The 15,353-nt window shown below is 46.7% G+C and overlaps 1 long non-coding RNA gene across 1 annotated transcript in view; it reads left to right on the top strand.

Moving 5' to 3' along the window:
- LOC106148969 overlaps positions 1 to 15,353 on the top strand; it is a 22,936-nt gene that overhangs the window by 6,488 nt on the left and 1,095 nt on the right. The gene's annotated exons all lie outside the window — the stretch shown is intronic.

Genomic DNA, 15,353 nt, shown 5'->3' with positions numbered 1-15,353 from the left:
GAAAATTAAGGGAAAATTAATATTAGAAAAGGAAAATTAATATTAGAAAAGAAAAATGAATATTAGAAAAGGAAAAACTTAATATTAAATATGAATGGAGAGAAGCGAGACACACAAAGTCACTATTGTGATTCCTTCTGTATCTGCAGAGCAGGTGAATCTGTACACACAGACAGAAAGCAGGTTAGTGGTTGAGGGGCACAAGGAGGGGACTGCTGAAAGGAATAGGGAGCCAGGCGAGGTGGCGCATGCCTGTAACCCTAGCAATCGGGAGGCTGAGGCAGGAGGAGTTCCTGGAGTTTGGAACCAACCTGTACTACATAGTGAGAGCCTGTCCCCACACCCCCAAAAGAAGAAGAGGTTGGGTACAGCGTGAAGACCCTAGGTTCCATCCCCAGCACATACATAGATACATACAGACCAAAAAGTATCCCTAAACTGAACTAAAAAACCAATCTGTTCTTGTTCTGTGTTTGACCTTTTCCTTAGCTTAGGGTGAGCGCCCTCGGCTCTGTACTACTCGTCCCAGATTAACTTCTCTAGCCCCAGATTCGCGTGAGCTGTGCCCTGAATCCTCCAGTTGCCTTTACTGTACAGAGTGTCACACTCGACGTGTTCACAATGCGGCAGTTCCCTCCCTTGCCTGCTGTACACATCCCCGAGGTTCGTTTTCAGATGGCTCCACTTCAGGCCGCCTCCTCCCGTGGTATCTGCACGTTGCATGACCTGCAGATACAAAATCTGGCTGCTCGAAGCTCTCACGGGACGGTGTAGTGTTCGCATGTAACTGATGCGCTTTGTCATCTCCAGCTCATTCACACCTCGTAGTACATAGTACAATCCGAAAAACTATGTCACTGTTTGCTGTATATCTTTAAGACAGGTTCTCACTTTGAAGCCCAGGCTGTCTTTGAACTCACATTGATCCTCCTGCCTCAGCCTCTAGAGTGTTGGTATTATAGGCGTTGGCCACCACACCCAGCTGTTTTTGTTGTTATAATACTGGGGTTGAACCCAGGGGCCTTCACATTGAGCTACATCCCCAGCCTGTTTTTTGGCTTTTCTTTCTTTCTTCCTTTCTTTATTTCGTCTTTTGTCTTTTTGAGACATGGTCTCACTGTGCACTTCAGGCTGGCTTTGTAGCCCAGGCTGGCCTCAAACTCAGAGCAGCCCTCCTGCCTCAGCCTCCCGAGTGCTGGGATTACAAGCTTGCACCACCATGCCCAGCTAGCTTCTCTTTTCTTTTTTTCTTTTAAGACAGGGTCTCGCTAAGTCATACAATTGCCCATTCTGTCCTCAGACTTACAGTCCTCCACCTCAGGCTCCCGAGTGTTGGGATGCAGGTGCGCACTGCCACTCCAGCTTCTTGTGCAGTGTAGTGAGCAGTAGCAACATCCGTGCGTGTTCAGTGTAGAAGCAGTTCATTTTTTACCCGGTGTTTCGATCTGTGGCTGGTTGAATCCATGAACATGGAACCCGTGGATATGGAGGGCCAACTCTATATGGTACTACCGTCTGTTCAGAAGACTGCCAAGGTCAGGTGGTGACCCATGCCAGTAATCACTGCCACTCGGGAGGCTGACACAGGAGGATCTTGAGTTCGAGGTCAGCCAGGAATTTAGCAAGATCCTGTCTCAAAATAAAACTTCAGAAAGAGCTGAAAAGGTGGGTCAAAGAGTGCATTCCAGGAGCCGGGGATTTAGCTCAGCGGCACAGTGCCTGCCTGGCAAGTGCAAGGTCGTGAGTTCAATTCCTGGTACTGGAACAAACAAACAAAAACCAGAGTGCATGCCCTGGGTTCGAGCCCTAGGACTAAGAGGAGGAGAAAGGGGGAAGGGGATGCAGGAAAGGAACAGAATAGGAGAGATGATTTTTAAAGACCTTCTAGTGCCTGTGGGTTTTACAGAACTTTCAGTTTCGGTGTGGTATTTTCACCCAGCTTGGTGAATGCTTACAGTTCCAGCATTTGGCAGGCTGAGGCAGGAGGATCACCATGAGTTAGAGGTCAACCTGGGCTACACAGTGAGTTCAAGACCAGCCTGAACTGTGTAGTAAGACCCTGTCTCAAAAAACAACAAAAAGGGGCTGGGGATTTAGCTCAGTGGCACAGCGCCTGCCTGGCAAGCACGAGGTTCTGAGTTCAATTCCCGGTACCAGAAAAAAAAAAAAAAAAAAAACTAAAAAATTTTTAACCAGGTATGGTGGCACATGCTTGTAATTCCAGCACACAGAAGGCTGAGGCAGGAGGATCATAGTGACTTAGAGACCAGCCTGGGCTACAAAGTGAGCTCATAGCCAGCCTGAACTGCATAGGGAGACCCTGTCTCAAAAAAAGAAAAAAAAAATTTCTTTCACTGTCAATGTGGTATTTTCATACATCCAACATGTTTGATCATATTTTCACACATACACCCAACATGTTTGATCATGTTTTATCCATACACCTAACATGTTTGATCATATTTTCATACATACATCCAACATGTTTGGCAATATTTTTACACATACACCTAACATGTTTGGTGATACTTTCATACATACACCTAACATGTTTGATCATATTTTCATACATACACCTAACATATTTGATCATATTTCATGCATACATCAACATGTTTGATCATATTTTCATACATACCCCTAATGTGTTTGATGCATCCCCGTTTCTGCCCTTTCCCTTGTCTAACGATAACCTCTCTTCCACTTTTGTGTATATATATGTAGTCCACGTTTAGAGAAAATTTGTGATACGTGTTTTTCTGAATTGGATTTACTTCACATAAGATCATGGCGATATCAGTGCCGTCCATTTTCCTGCCGGTGACGTGATTTCGTGCTGCTTTGTACCTCGGTGATACTCCACTGTGTGCATACATGACACTCTCATCCCCTCGCCCGTCTCAGGTGCCTGGGCTGGCTCCCGCCCTGGCTGCTGGGATTGTGCCGCGGTAAGCGTGTGTGTTCGGGTATCCCTGTAGTGTGCTAACCAGTTTCTGTGGGCGTACACCGAGGGTGGGCTGGCTAAGCCATATGGCGGATCTGTTTTTAGGCTTTTACCCCTTTAGCTTCTGATACTGTTCTCTCATGAAAAGGACCAGGGACCCTAAGAAGTGGCTGTTACTAGAAACAGAACAGTAACTGTATGAGCCAGGGTGGTCATGAAGTGTCAGGAAGTAAAATCTTCAGAGCCGGGCGTCGCGGTTCACGCCTGTGATCCCGGCACTTCGGAGGCTGAGGCAGGGATCACCGTGACCTCAAGGCTGGCCTGAGTTAGAGTTACACCCCATGGCCAGGGCGACAGCTCAGCAGCATAAGCGCCTGCCTGGCAAGCGCAAGGTCCTGAGTTCAGTTCCTGGTACCCTGCCCCCCAAAATAGGGTAAGACCCCATCTCAACTCCCCGCCCCCCAGAGTAAAAAGTAAAGACCTCAGGACAAAAACTTGATGTCAGAGGAAACCAGGAGCCCACGAACAGAGCTCTCAGTGGAAAGGAATTCCAGTGACCCCTCAAGTGGGAAAAAACTGGAGGATAAAAGACACAGTGAGATAACAAATGAAGGTAAAAGTAGCGATCTGAGTATCCATATGAGTATAGATAAGTGATTAGCTGGGCATGGTGGCGCACGCCTGTAATCCCAGCAGCACTCCAGAGGCTGAGGCAGGAGGATCCTCATGAGTTTGAGGTCTGCCTAGGCTACATAACAAGACTGTCTCAGAAAAAAAAAAAAATGATTAAATAGACAGTAAATGGGACTGAACAGAAACCTCGAGGCAGAAGAGTTCCAGATAACACACGACATCAAGGAGGTGGAGGTAACACCCCAGTCCGTTATTTTCTGAGACAGGGTCTCACTATGTCCTGCAGGTTGGCCTTGAACTTGAGGTGATCCTCCTGCCTCAGCCTCCTTAGTACACACCTGGCCCCCTCCCTTAATTCAGGGCGGTGCACAGACTTTCCTCCGAAGAATATATGAAGTGTTGGTTTTTGTGGGGCGGGTGTTCATTTTATTTTTTAATTTTTTGCTAGTACAATACTGTTCTCATTACACAAAGATTGCCCTTGTTATGGGAGTTTGTATGTGTGCACAATCTTAACTGTTTAACTCCTTCCCTCCCGCCCCGCCCCGGCCCGCCAGCTTTTACCTGCTTCCCACTGGCAAAAGCTCTATTTCTTGTTCAGATGTGAAGGGGAGCTGGGGGGGGGAAGGGAAAGGCAGGCAGGGAAATGAAAATGAGAAAACAGGAAAAATGGAAAGAAAGGTTTTGCAAATGAGGAGGGGGAGGGGCTGAAGGGACGGGAGGGGACGGAAAGCCAGAATCAAGAGAGGGCCTGTGCGGTGCGGATTCCGTGACGAATGTGGTCACTACGTCTACCTGAAATGAACCAATAAACTTCATGAATTTAAAAGACCATTTTTTCAGTTCTCTTTTTAAATCCCGTCTTTCCCTCCCCCTCCCTCCATCCTTGTTTTCCCGTTTGAAAACGTGCTCCCTGCTTCCTGTTATCTGTCTTGTGTTCTGCTCTTTGTTTGCACTGCAGGCTTCTCATATAAGAGAAAGCATGCCGTATACAAGCTTGTGTGTCTGCTTCGTTTTACTTCACGCTGTGGGCTCGAGTCCCGCCTCGACCTATAAATCCCTGAAGTGTCCTTCTTTGTGGCAGAGTAGTACTCCCTTGTATGTAAATACCACATCTTTATCCTCTCATCTGGGGTGGCCATGTGTGAGTTTTCAAGGTGTAGCTACTGGGGCCGGGGATGTAGCTCAGCGGCACAAGCATCTGCCTGGCAAGCATGAGGCCCTGAGTTCGATTCCCAGTACCAAAAAAAAAGGGTTTAGCTATTATAAATTGTGCTGCTATAAACATGAGTATGCATGTGTCATTGTAATGTGATGACTTTAACTCTTTCAGGAAGATACCTAGAAAGGGAATATCTAGGTCCAGTTAAACTTCTAGGATGGACGTCGTAATGCACACCTATAATCCTAGCACTCCAGGCTGAGGCAGGAGGACTGCTTAAATGTGACGCCAGCCTGGGTTACATAAGCAAGTTTAAGGCCAGCCAGGAGTATACAGTGAGGCCCTGTCTCAAAAAAATAAGTTGAATTTATATTTTTAGTTGTTGGTTTGTTGGGGTTTTTTGGGTTCTTTTCAGACAGTCTTGCCACATAGTTCAGACTGGCTTCGAACTCATTATGTAGCCCACACTGGCTTCTAACCCATGACAATCCTCCTGCCTCAGTCTCCTAATTTTACAGGTGTTTGCCACAATGCCCAGCTATTTATTTTTTTTATTTTTTTTATTTTTTTGGAGGCAGAGTCTCACTAAGTAGTTCAAGCTCTAGCCCAGCATTGTGGCACACAGCTGTAATCCCAGCACTTGGGAGGCTGAGGCAAGAGGATCTTTGTGAGCCTGAACTACATAGCGAGGCTCTGTCTCAAAAAAGACAAAAAAAAAAAAAGAAAAGGTAGTTCGAGCTGGCCTGGACTTACTATGTAGTGCAGGCTGGCCTCAAATGCATAGCTATTCTCCTGCCTCAGCCTCCTGAGTGCTGGGATTTTAGGAATGCACCACCACAGCCAGAATTTCTTAATGATAGCCATTTTTTCTGGAGCAAGGTGGTATCTCAGTGTTGGGTTTTTTGTTTTGCTTTGTTTTTTTTTGTTTTGTTTTTTTTTTCTTGGTTTTTCTCCGGTACTGGGAACCGAACTCACAACCTTGCGCTTGCCAGGCCGGCGCTTTGCCGCTGAGCTAAATCACCAGCCCCTTGCTTTGTTTTTTAAGACAGGGTCTCGCTATGCAGTTTAGGCTAGCCTTGAGCTGGCTTCGTAGCCCAGGCTCGTCTCAAACTTGCAAGGATCCTTCTGCCTCAGCCTCCCGAGTGCTGGGATTACAGGCGTGAGCCACCACGCCCGGCCTCAGTGTTGTTGTATTTGCATTTCTCTGATGATCAGTGATGTTGAACATTTTAAAATTCATGTATTTATTGGCCACCTATACAGTACTTCCTCTTCCGAGAAATGTCTGTTCCTTTGGTTGAATTCTTTGTATATTTCAGATGTCAGTTCTCTGAGGAATAGTTGGCAAAATTTTTTTCCCATTCTGTAGATTGTCTCCTCACTCCGTAGGTTGTTTCTTTTGATGTGTAGAGCCTTTTTTATTCTATATGATCCCATTTGTTGATTCTCAGGTTTTCTTCTCAGTATCTTTTTGTGCCATTGGAGAATTCAGAAAATCCTTGCCTGTGGCTTTGTCTTTAAGAATTTTACCTATTGCAAAAAAGAAAAAAGAATTTTAGCTATTGCATATTCCAGCAGATTGTTCGTTTTTTTGTTTTTTTGTTTTGTTTTGTTTTGTTTTGTCTTTTTGAGACAGGGTCTTGTTGTGCAGTTCAGGCTGACCTTGAGCTCACTTTGTAGCCCAGGCTGACCTCGAACTCACAACGATCCTCCTGCCTCAGCCTCCTGAGTGCTGGGATTACAGGCGTGCGCCGCCACGGCCAGCTTCCTGTTCCTATTTTAACGTTTATATCTTTGATCCATTCTGATTGTAGTTTGTGGTAAGATCTGTGGGTCCGCTGTCTTGTGCATGTGGATATCCGATTTTCCCAGCACCTTTTATTAAAGAGGCTGTTTTTCCTCCAGTGTATTTTTTGGCTCCTTTGTTGAAGATCACATGGTTGCATGTGTCGGGTTTTTGCTGCTGCTTCTGTTTCATTCCATTGATCAGCATTTCTGATTTTGTGCCAGTACCATGCTGGTTTTTATTACTGTAACTCTGTAACAAAACTTCAGATCTGGGGTTGTAATGCCTTCTGCTGTTACTGACTGTTACCCAGAGTTGCTTTCGCTCCTCGGGGTCTCTTCTGGTCCCGTATGAATTTTGGGGTTGTTTTCTGTAGCTCTGTGAGGAATGCTGCTGGTATTTTGAGTGGGACCGTGTTGAGTCTGTATGTCAGCTCTGCGAGTACGGCCGTTTGACGGCGTTGCTTCTGCCTACCCAGGACCATGGGACATCTCCCCACACTGATGTCCGCTTCAGCCTCCTTTTCGGGATGATGTGACTTTCGTTGCAGTCTTTCACTTCCGTGGTTCAGTTAATGCCTCAGTATTTAATTTTTCCTGATGCTGCTGTGAGTGGTGTGGTTTTCTTACTGTGTTTCTCACTGAGTTCAGTATTAGTGTGTAGGAATGCTGCTGATTTTTGTGTGTTGCTTTTATATCCTGCTACATTGCTGAATTTGGTTATAAATTCTAGAAGCCTTTTTAGTAGAGGTTTTCGTGGATCTTGAGTAGATCAGCTCATCTACAAAAAATGATCCCTTGACTTCTTCCTTTTCTATCCATATCCCTTTTATCGCTTTCACTTGCCTGATTGCTCTGGCTAATGTTCCAAGACTGTATTAAACAGGAGCGGTGACAGTGGCCGTCCTTGTCTCATTCCTGATTTTAGAGGAAAAGCTCTTTCCCCCCTATTTAATTTGATTGTACCTTTCTGGCAGCAGACGTGCCAGCCTTGCGTACATCAGGCTGTCCGTTGTGTTGCTAATCGGAGGTCTCTGTGCCTGGCACAAGATTGCTGCTTCTCTCCTTACGGCCCACGCCGGCCAAATTCCTCTTCCCCAGCGCTCTGCCGTGACCCCCGTCTGCCTCCCTCACTATACCAATGAAAGCCACGAGCTTTCGCACTTGAGGCCGTTTGTTCCGCAGAGAGCCCTGGCCATCCCAGAGTCCTCAGCTGCAGAATGCGCTCTCTGCACATGCCTCCATATGCCAGATCGCCGGGTGGGAGACCTGAACCCTCCACAGGGACTTCCGTAAGTTACGAGTTCTCTAGAAAAACATACTTCTGTGAAATGTATACAACTCTAGAAAGGATTTCCTGGGTAGGTTTACAGTAGCCACCTCAGGAGTCAGGTAGAAGAATACACCCTTCTCACATGAAGAAATACAAATGGCAAATAAGTACATGAAAAAATGTTTAGCATCATTAGTCATTCGAGAAATGCAAATTAAAACAACACTGAGATTCCATCTCACCCCAGAAACAATGGCTACCATCAAGAATCAACTAATAACAAGTGCTGGAGAGGTTTGGGGAAGAAGGAACCCTCCTCCACTGCTGGTGGGAGTGTAGACTGGTGAAACCACTGTGGAAATCAGTGTGGAGATTCCTCACAATACTAGGATTAGAGGTCCCACTTAACCCAGCTATTCCCCTCCTGGGGATTTATCCAGAAGATCTAAAAACATCATATCACAGCGATGTATGTGCCCCATGTTTACAGCAGCACAATTTGTCATAGCTAAATCTTGGAAACAACCCAAATGCCCATCAACTGAGGAGTGGATACAAAAGATGTGGTATTTTTAGACAATGGAGTATTACTCAGCTATAAAGCAAGAAAAACTTGAGGATTTTATAGGCAAATGGATGCAACCAGAGACCATACTCATTAGTGAAATAAATCAGACCCACATGTATAAACGTCTTATTGTCTCCCTAGTGTAAGAAACTGGAAGGGTGAATAAAACTGAAAGGTACAGCAGATATTGTGAAAGAAACTGCTCAAAAGGAAAGAACTACTGGGATGGGGGACAGGAAAAAGGAAAAAAAAAGAAGGAAGGGGGAAATACACACACACACACACACACACACACACACACAAGATAGCTAAGATAATTGTACCACTAATTTGTATTGGTTTATTGAAAGGAACAGTTAATGCCTAATTGTTTGATCAATTTTGCATGCCTATATCTGGTAATCTGCAACTACTTTTTCTTTTTTTTGTGTTTTTTTTTCCGGTACCAGGAATCAAACTCATAACCTTGTGCTTGCCAGGAAGGTGCTGTGCTGCTGAGCTAAATCCCCAGCCCCAATTTGCAACTACTTTGAAGATAACAATATGCAATATAACAACCATTGTTAATTTCCTATCATCAAAAAAAAAATTTTCTGTCATCTTTTTTTTTTTTGGAGACACGGTCTCACTATGCAGTTCAAGCAGGGCTTTGTAGCCCAGGCCTCAAATTCTCAGCAATTCTCCTGCCTCAGCCTCCCAAGGGCTGGGATTACAGTCGTGTGCCACCACACCCAGCTTTCCTATCTTGTTTTGAAATTCTGTATCATAATTACTTTTTTTTAAATTTATTATTTTTTTTTGATTGTTTGGTCTTTTTGAGACAGGGTCTCACTGTGCAGTTCAGGCTGGTCTTGAGCTCACTGTGTAGCCCAGGCTGGCCTCGAACTTGCAACGATCCTCCTGCCTCAGCCTCCGGGATAGGATTACAGTGCTGGGATTACAGGCCTGTGCCACCACACCTGGCACTTTTCCTTAAAATTAAAAAAAGAATTAGAGGCCAGCTTGGGCTAAATAGAGAGTGGAAGGCTCACCTGCGCTACACGGGGGAACCCTGTCTCAAGAAACATAGTCCATAAATACAGCTATAAAATGCTTAAATGAGGGCCAGGAATACAGCTCAGTGGCACAGCGCCTGCCTGGCAAGCACAAAGTCCTGAGCTCAATTCCCGGTACCAAAAAAAAAAAAAAAAAAATGCCTAAGTAAAGAGTATGTTTCAATATGTTAAGAAATAAAGTCTATCAGAAGTAGACAGAAACAAAAAAAAAAAAAGAGAGAGACAGAAAGAAACAAAAGCAGGCAGACCGCGGGGTTTCTAGGGTCGGGGCCGGGAAGGTCCACCCTCCTAAGGGGACGAAGGTCCCCCGTGGCCTCGGAGCTGGCCGTGTCGGAGTAGGGTGTGGCGCTGTGCCTGTCTCCTCATTCTGCTGCCGAGTGGAGGGAGAACGAAGCTGGCAGCGGAAACCGGTCCGGACTCTCAGCTGACCGGGCAGGGGGCGCCTGGCGTGGCGCAGACAGCTAATCCTTAACGTCACTTTGGGTGGCAGGAGAAGGGTCTAGACTGAGTGAGGTGGAGAAGGACTTCGGGGAGTTGTTGTTGCAGGAGGGCTTCTGAGAGTACCCCGGCCGGAAGTGCGGGGTCCTCTTGGGAGAAAGCCTTTCCTAAGAATTACATCCTCCGGCCCGGCCGGGCGGCACAGCCCGCAACCCCAGCGTTCTCGGATGCTGAGGCGGGAGGATAGAACGCTGGAGCCCAGCCTGGACAATGCAGTGACTCAGTGAGACCTTGTCTTAAAATAAAAATAAAAAAGAAGCCGAGTGTGGTGGCCCATCCTGTAGTCCTAGCACTCAGGAGGCTCATGCAGGAAGATCTCAGGGAGTCCAAGGCCAGCCTGAGCTGTCTAGTGAGACCCTTTCTCCAAAGAAGAGGGGGCGTGGCTCAGTGTGAAGGCCATGGCTTCACGTTTCAGTACTAAAATAATAACATGTATTTATTATATTAATAATTATTATATTAAGATTATACAGTATTAGGGGCTGGGGATTTAGCTCAGCGGCACAGCGCCTGCCTGGCAAGTGCAAGGTCATGAGTTTGATTCCCAGTACTGGAAAAAAAACAAAAAAAAGATTATACAGTATTGTATTCAGGGTCAATTAGAAGAAAGCCTTCTTACTTGGTCTGTACTTAAATCCAAGATGGTTTGGTTTTGTTTTATTGAGACAGTCTTGCTATGTGCTGTAGTCCATGCTGGCCTTGGACTCATGAGGTAGCCCAGGATGGGCCAAAGGCATAGCAGTCTTCCTGCTCACCAGCCCAAGTGCTGGGATTATAGGGACACCACTGCACATGGCTCTAAAATGAATATATTATGAAACGTGGTAAAAGTGTGATATTTCAGCTATGTGTGTATTTTCAAAAAAATCTTGCCTAATATAACCATCACCTAAACATGGAGTTTAGTAATAGCCTTATATTTTCATATTAGGGAAGAGAAAGGTACAGATTTTTTTGTTTTTTTGAGACAGGGTCTCACCATGTCGTTCAAGCTGGTCTTTTTTTGTTGTTTGTTTGTTTTCCTGTACCAGGAATCGAACTCAGGACCTTGCGACTGCCAGGCAGGTGCTGTGCCACTGAGCTAAGTCCCCAGCCCCTCAAGCTGGTCTTGAACTCACTACATAGCCAGGCTGGCCTTGAATTTTTGGTGGTCCTCCTGCCTCAGCCTCCTGCTGGGACTACAGGTATGCACCACCACCACCATGCCCAGCTTAGGTATAGATGTTTTAATCTACTTCTTAGTTAAATATTCCTACTCTTAAAGTTCAACTGTTTGGACAGTGTAGCTCTAATTAACACCAAACATGCTTTATAACTATGAAACCCAAAGGAGTAAACAACCACCAAACATTAAACTTGAAACCTAAAACCATAACCAAAACCAAACAAGCAAAACTGTTAAGCACATGACAAACTGGCAAGTGGCCGCTGCAAAAGCGGACTATTATTGTTAGCAGAAGATTGTTACAGCATAAAAAGTATAATGCTTTTTTTTGAGTCAGGTTCTCCCTACGTAATTCAGGTTGGCCTTGAACTCAAAGCAATCCTCCTGCTTCAGCCTCCTGAGTGCTGGAATTACAGGCAGGGCCCATCCCCAGCTCAAGTGGTAATTCTCTGATAAATTTCCAAGTGATTAATCCCAACACACACACACACATCTCCAAGGGATGACCTCTTCCAAGAGAGTCACATACACTTCACAACAGAAAATTAATCCTCAAATAAAAGAGAAAATTAATGCTCAGGAACTCCTCCTGAAACAAGTATTTAAACAAATGTAAGGTGTGCTAATTTATTCGCTTAGCATTGCCACGCTTCTACTGGCTGATACAGTCCACAAGGTACTGTATAGATGGACGACAAGGTTGGTCGGCAGCTATGAACCGTCGGCCAAACGGTGCACGTAGTGAGCTGGTCTTCTGCCCAGCTTTGCCCAGTCCAGTCGCGTAAGTAACTGCCCACGTTTTTAACCCTTTTAGAAAAATATACAGGTGTTCTGGATCCTAGTGTTGGCCTCTCCTGCTCTGTGAGCTTAGCTTTCGATTCTGGTTTTATGTGGTTTCTCATCTTTCAGATCTTACCTTCGGCATGTTTTCCTATTTTTGTTCTGTCCTGGGCTTGTAACTGCTTCAAATTCCTGAGCCTGACATCCCCCACAAGCTCCACCCACATACCTCTGGAAGTCCTAGAGACTCACATCACGGGCACATACCCGATCAGCTAGAAGAACATCTTCCGTAGTCTCTAGCTGTGATCCGTTCATAGGTGAAGGAGCCTCGCATAAAGCCCGAAATTTGCTAACCCAAAACGATTGTACAAGAGTTACCTGTTTATACAGGCTTTTCCCTCAAGGGGACAAGAAGAACCTGCTGGACGAGTTGTCATCGCCGAATTAAGAAAAGCCATGCGTGTGATACGTACTTGAAACCTCTTTCATGTAGCCGTAGCCGTCTCACCTGCTCGGCAGACAGACGCACTGGCCTGCACCAACAGCGGGGGGGACTGAGGTCTCCCGCACCCCGGCTCTGCTTCGTGTCTCACTGTCCACCTTTCCAGACCCGGGCCACCGTCAGCCTAGGAACCTATGGGCACACAAGTGCCTGAGGCACCAGGCACGCACTTACTCAACAAGACTTTGTGTGAACACTCTTTCTTTCGTTCGTTCTTTGTTTCTTCCTTTCTTTTTTTTTCTTTTTTTGACAGGGTCTTGCTATGTAGTTCAGCCTGGCCTCTAACTCAAGGCAATCCTCCTGTCTCAGCCTCCCAAGTACTGGTATTATAGGCATGCATCACCACACCTGGTTGTCTACCCTTATAAAATCTTACTGTGAGTACATGAGTTTGATGTCAGTTTGTGTTAAATTAACATAATTTACATAACATAATATATCATGAGCCCGGAGCTGTTAACCATTTAATTTTTGAGTATCAGCCAGGAATATAAGCTGAGTGGCACAGCGCCTTGCCTGGCAAGCGCAAGTCATGAGTTTGACCTGGTGCCAAAAAAAAAAAAAGTTTTGTTTTGTTTTGTTTTTTTTGTCTTTTTGAGACAGGGTCTCCCTGTGCAGTTCAAGCTGGCCTTGAGCTCACATTAATTTTTGTTTTTTTTTCTTAAAGCTAGAGATGTAGTTCAGCCAGGGTTCAACTCTCAGTAACACATGCACACACGTGTTCACATTGATGGAAATCACCCCAGGCTGGGTGGTGCATACCTATAATCCCAGCTACTTGGGAAGCTGGAGCAGGAGAACCACTGATTTGAGCCAGTCTGGGAAAGGTAGCTACTTAGTGAGATCTGTCTCAAAAACGGAGTGGGGCTGGGGATTTAGCTCAGGGGCACAGCGCCTGCCTGGCAAGCTCAAGGTCGTGAGTTCAAGTCCCAGTGGGGGGGTGGGGACGGACAAAAAAAAAAACAACAAAGGACTAGCCGGGCGTGGTGGTACACACCTGTAATCCCAGCACTTAGGAGGCTGAGGCAGGAGGATCGTTGTGAGTTCAAGGCCAGCCTGAGTTACACAGTGAGTTCAAGGCCAGCCTGAGTCACACAGTGAGTTCAAGACCAGCCTGAACTGCACAGTGAGATCCTGTCTCAAAAAAAGAAAAAAAAAAGTTCAGTGCATTTAAATTTGTCAGAACTCCAGCGCTCAGGAAGGAGGTAGAACCCCCTTTAGCAGGCAGTAGGCTGTACCTCATATTTCCTGAGGAAATTCATGATTTGTCCAAAGTCCTAGCTCACTGTCTATTTTTAACTGTTATCAGTATGGCTGGTCACTGAACTCTGTCTCAGGCCTTTCTGTTACCAGGCTTGGGGAGCTGGAGTCAGTGTCCCGGAGGTGGCTTCTTTGTGTCCTGAGCAAAGAACTGGTCAAGACAAGTGCAAACCCCAGCAGAGTTTTGCGCAAGGTAGGAGCAGAACCAGGCTCTGCAGAGCGGGCTTGGGCCCAGTGAAAGCAGGAAAAGAGTGCACTGTACAGCGTGAGGGCGGCCGCTGAGGAGGCGAGGCCACAGCGGCGAAGGCCCAGCGCTGACTGACCTCTTCGTACCGCCGCCGCTCAGGCTGACTTCAGGGCTCGGCCGTCCTGTGGAAAAGCTGCCCAGGTTCTCAGGGGAAGTGCACACGCAGGCTTTGGGCCGGTTCTGCACAGGTGTCCTGGGAGTTTGTAATGGACGGGTCAGGCCTACGTCCCCAGCCGGCTTTCCACACCCTAATCTCCTGTCTTCCGGCCGCTGGCTGCCTTACTGGAAAGCTAACTAAATACTCTATTTTCCACAGCATCACTGTCCTACATCCTCATCTGTTTGTTTGTTTTTTTCCGGTACTGGGAATTGAACTCACGACTTTGCGCTTGCCAGGCAGGCGCTGTGCCACTGAGCTAAGTCCCCAGCCCCCGTCACCTGTTTATCTAAATTTCAGAGACAGGGTCTAAATTCCCCAAACTGGTCTTGTGATCCTCCTGCCTCAGCCTCTGCTTAGCTGGGATTACAGGTGTGCACCACCATGCCCAGTTTGCAGCCGAGCATTGATGTATAGCCAGGGATTTTGTTAAAATGCAGATTGCGATTCAGTGGCTGTGGGTCTCTAACACACTCACAGGCACAGCCAGGGGTTTTTGTGCACAGACCATAGTCTGAGGGCCAAGGCCTTAGCGTTGTGGCCTGGGCCACAGTGAGTAATAAGGAACTGTCTTTTTTTTAGAGAGGGTCTCAGTCTTACAGGCAGCTAAGTTACGTAGAAATACTCTAGGCAGACGGGGCTGGGCCCTGGAGGAAGTCAGCGCGGAGGATGAGGACAGCTCAGCCGTGGCTGGAGGCGCGTTCCTGGAGGGGCAGGCCTCAACACAGAGCGGACGTGAGGCACCCACACTCCTCCCGGAGACAAGCAGTGATGACCCACATTCTAAACAGGCGGCGGTCACGGGAGAGCACAGAGGCCTCCCGTCCAGGAAAGCGCCCTGCTCTCAACCTGCCTCCCCACTGGGCCAACGCTGCCTGAGCAGCCGCGCCTCTGATCTTCCGGGGTGCCCGTGGTCGAGTCCCCCTGTGCCCCTCTCATGTTTTGCTCTGTGAAACTTCTGTGAGAGGTGGGCTTGTGGGCACCCCACTTTCTGGGTCCCCTGTGTCTCTCTTAGGCAGAAGCTATCTTTCCCTCAGTAGCTGTTTCCTGCTCTTAACCTCTGTTGTTCTTAGAATTTATTCTTTGATGTGGGGGAACATGAACTGGACATATCAGATATGTCGCAGGTTGGAGTTATAATATTTTCTTTATGTCATCTGGAGGTCCTACATTGTCCCAATACCATCACTATGTAGTTTAGGCTGGCCTTGAACACATTATGTACCCCAGGCTGGACTTGAATTTGTGGTGATCCTCCTGCCTCAGCCTCCCAAGTGCTAGGATTACAGGCATTCACATACATCTTTTTTTTTTTTTTTTT

The sequence above is a fragment of the Chinchilla lanigera genome, unplaced genomic scaffold (genome assembly GCF_000276665.1).
Source record: "Chinchilla lanigera isolate Chin_1 unplaced genomic scaffold, ChiLan1.0 scaffold00033, whole genome shotgun sequence".
In the NCBI taxonomy this organism is placed as follows: Eukaryota; Metazoa; Chordata; class Mammalia; order Rodentia; family Chinchillidae; genus Chinchilla; species Chinchilla lanigera.
The sequence above is the reverse complement of the archived record's forward strand: the minus strand, read 5'-3'. Positions and strand labels throughout refer to the sequence as shown.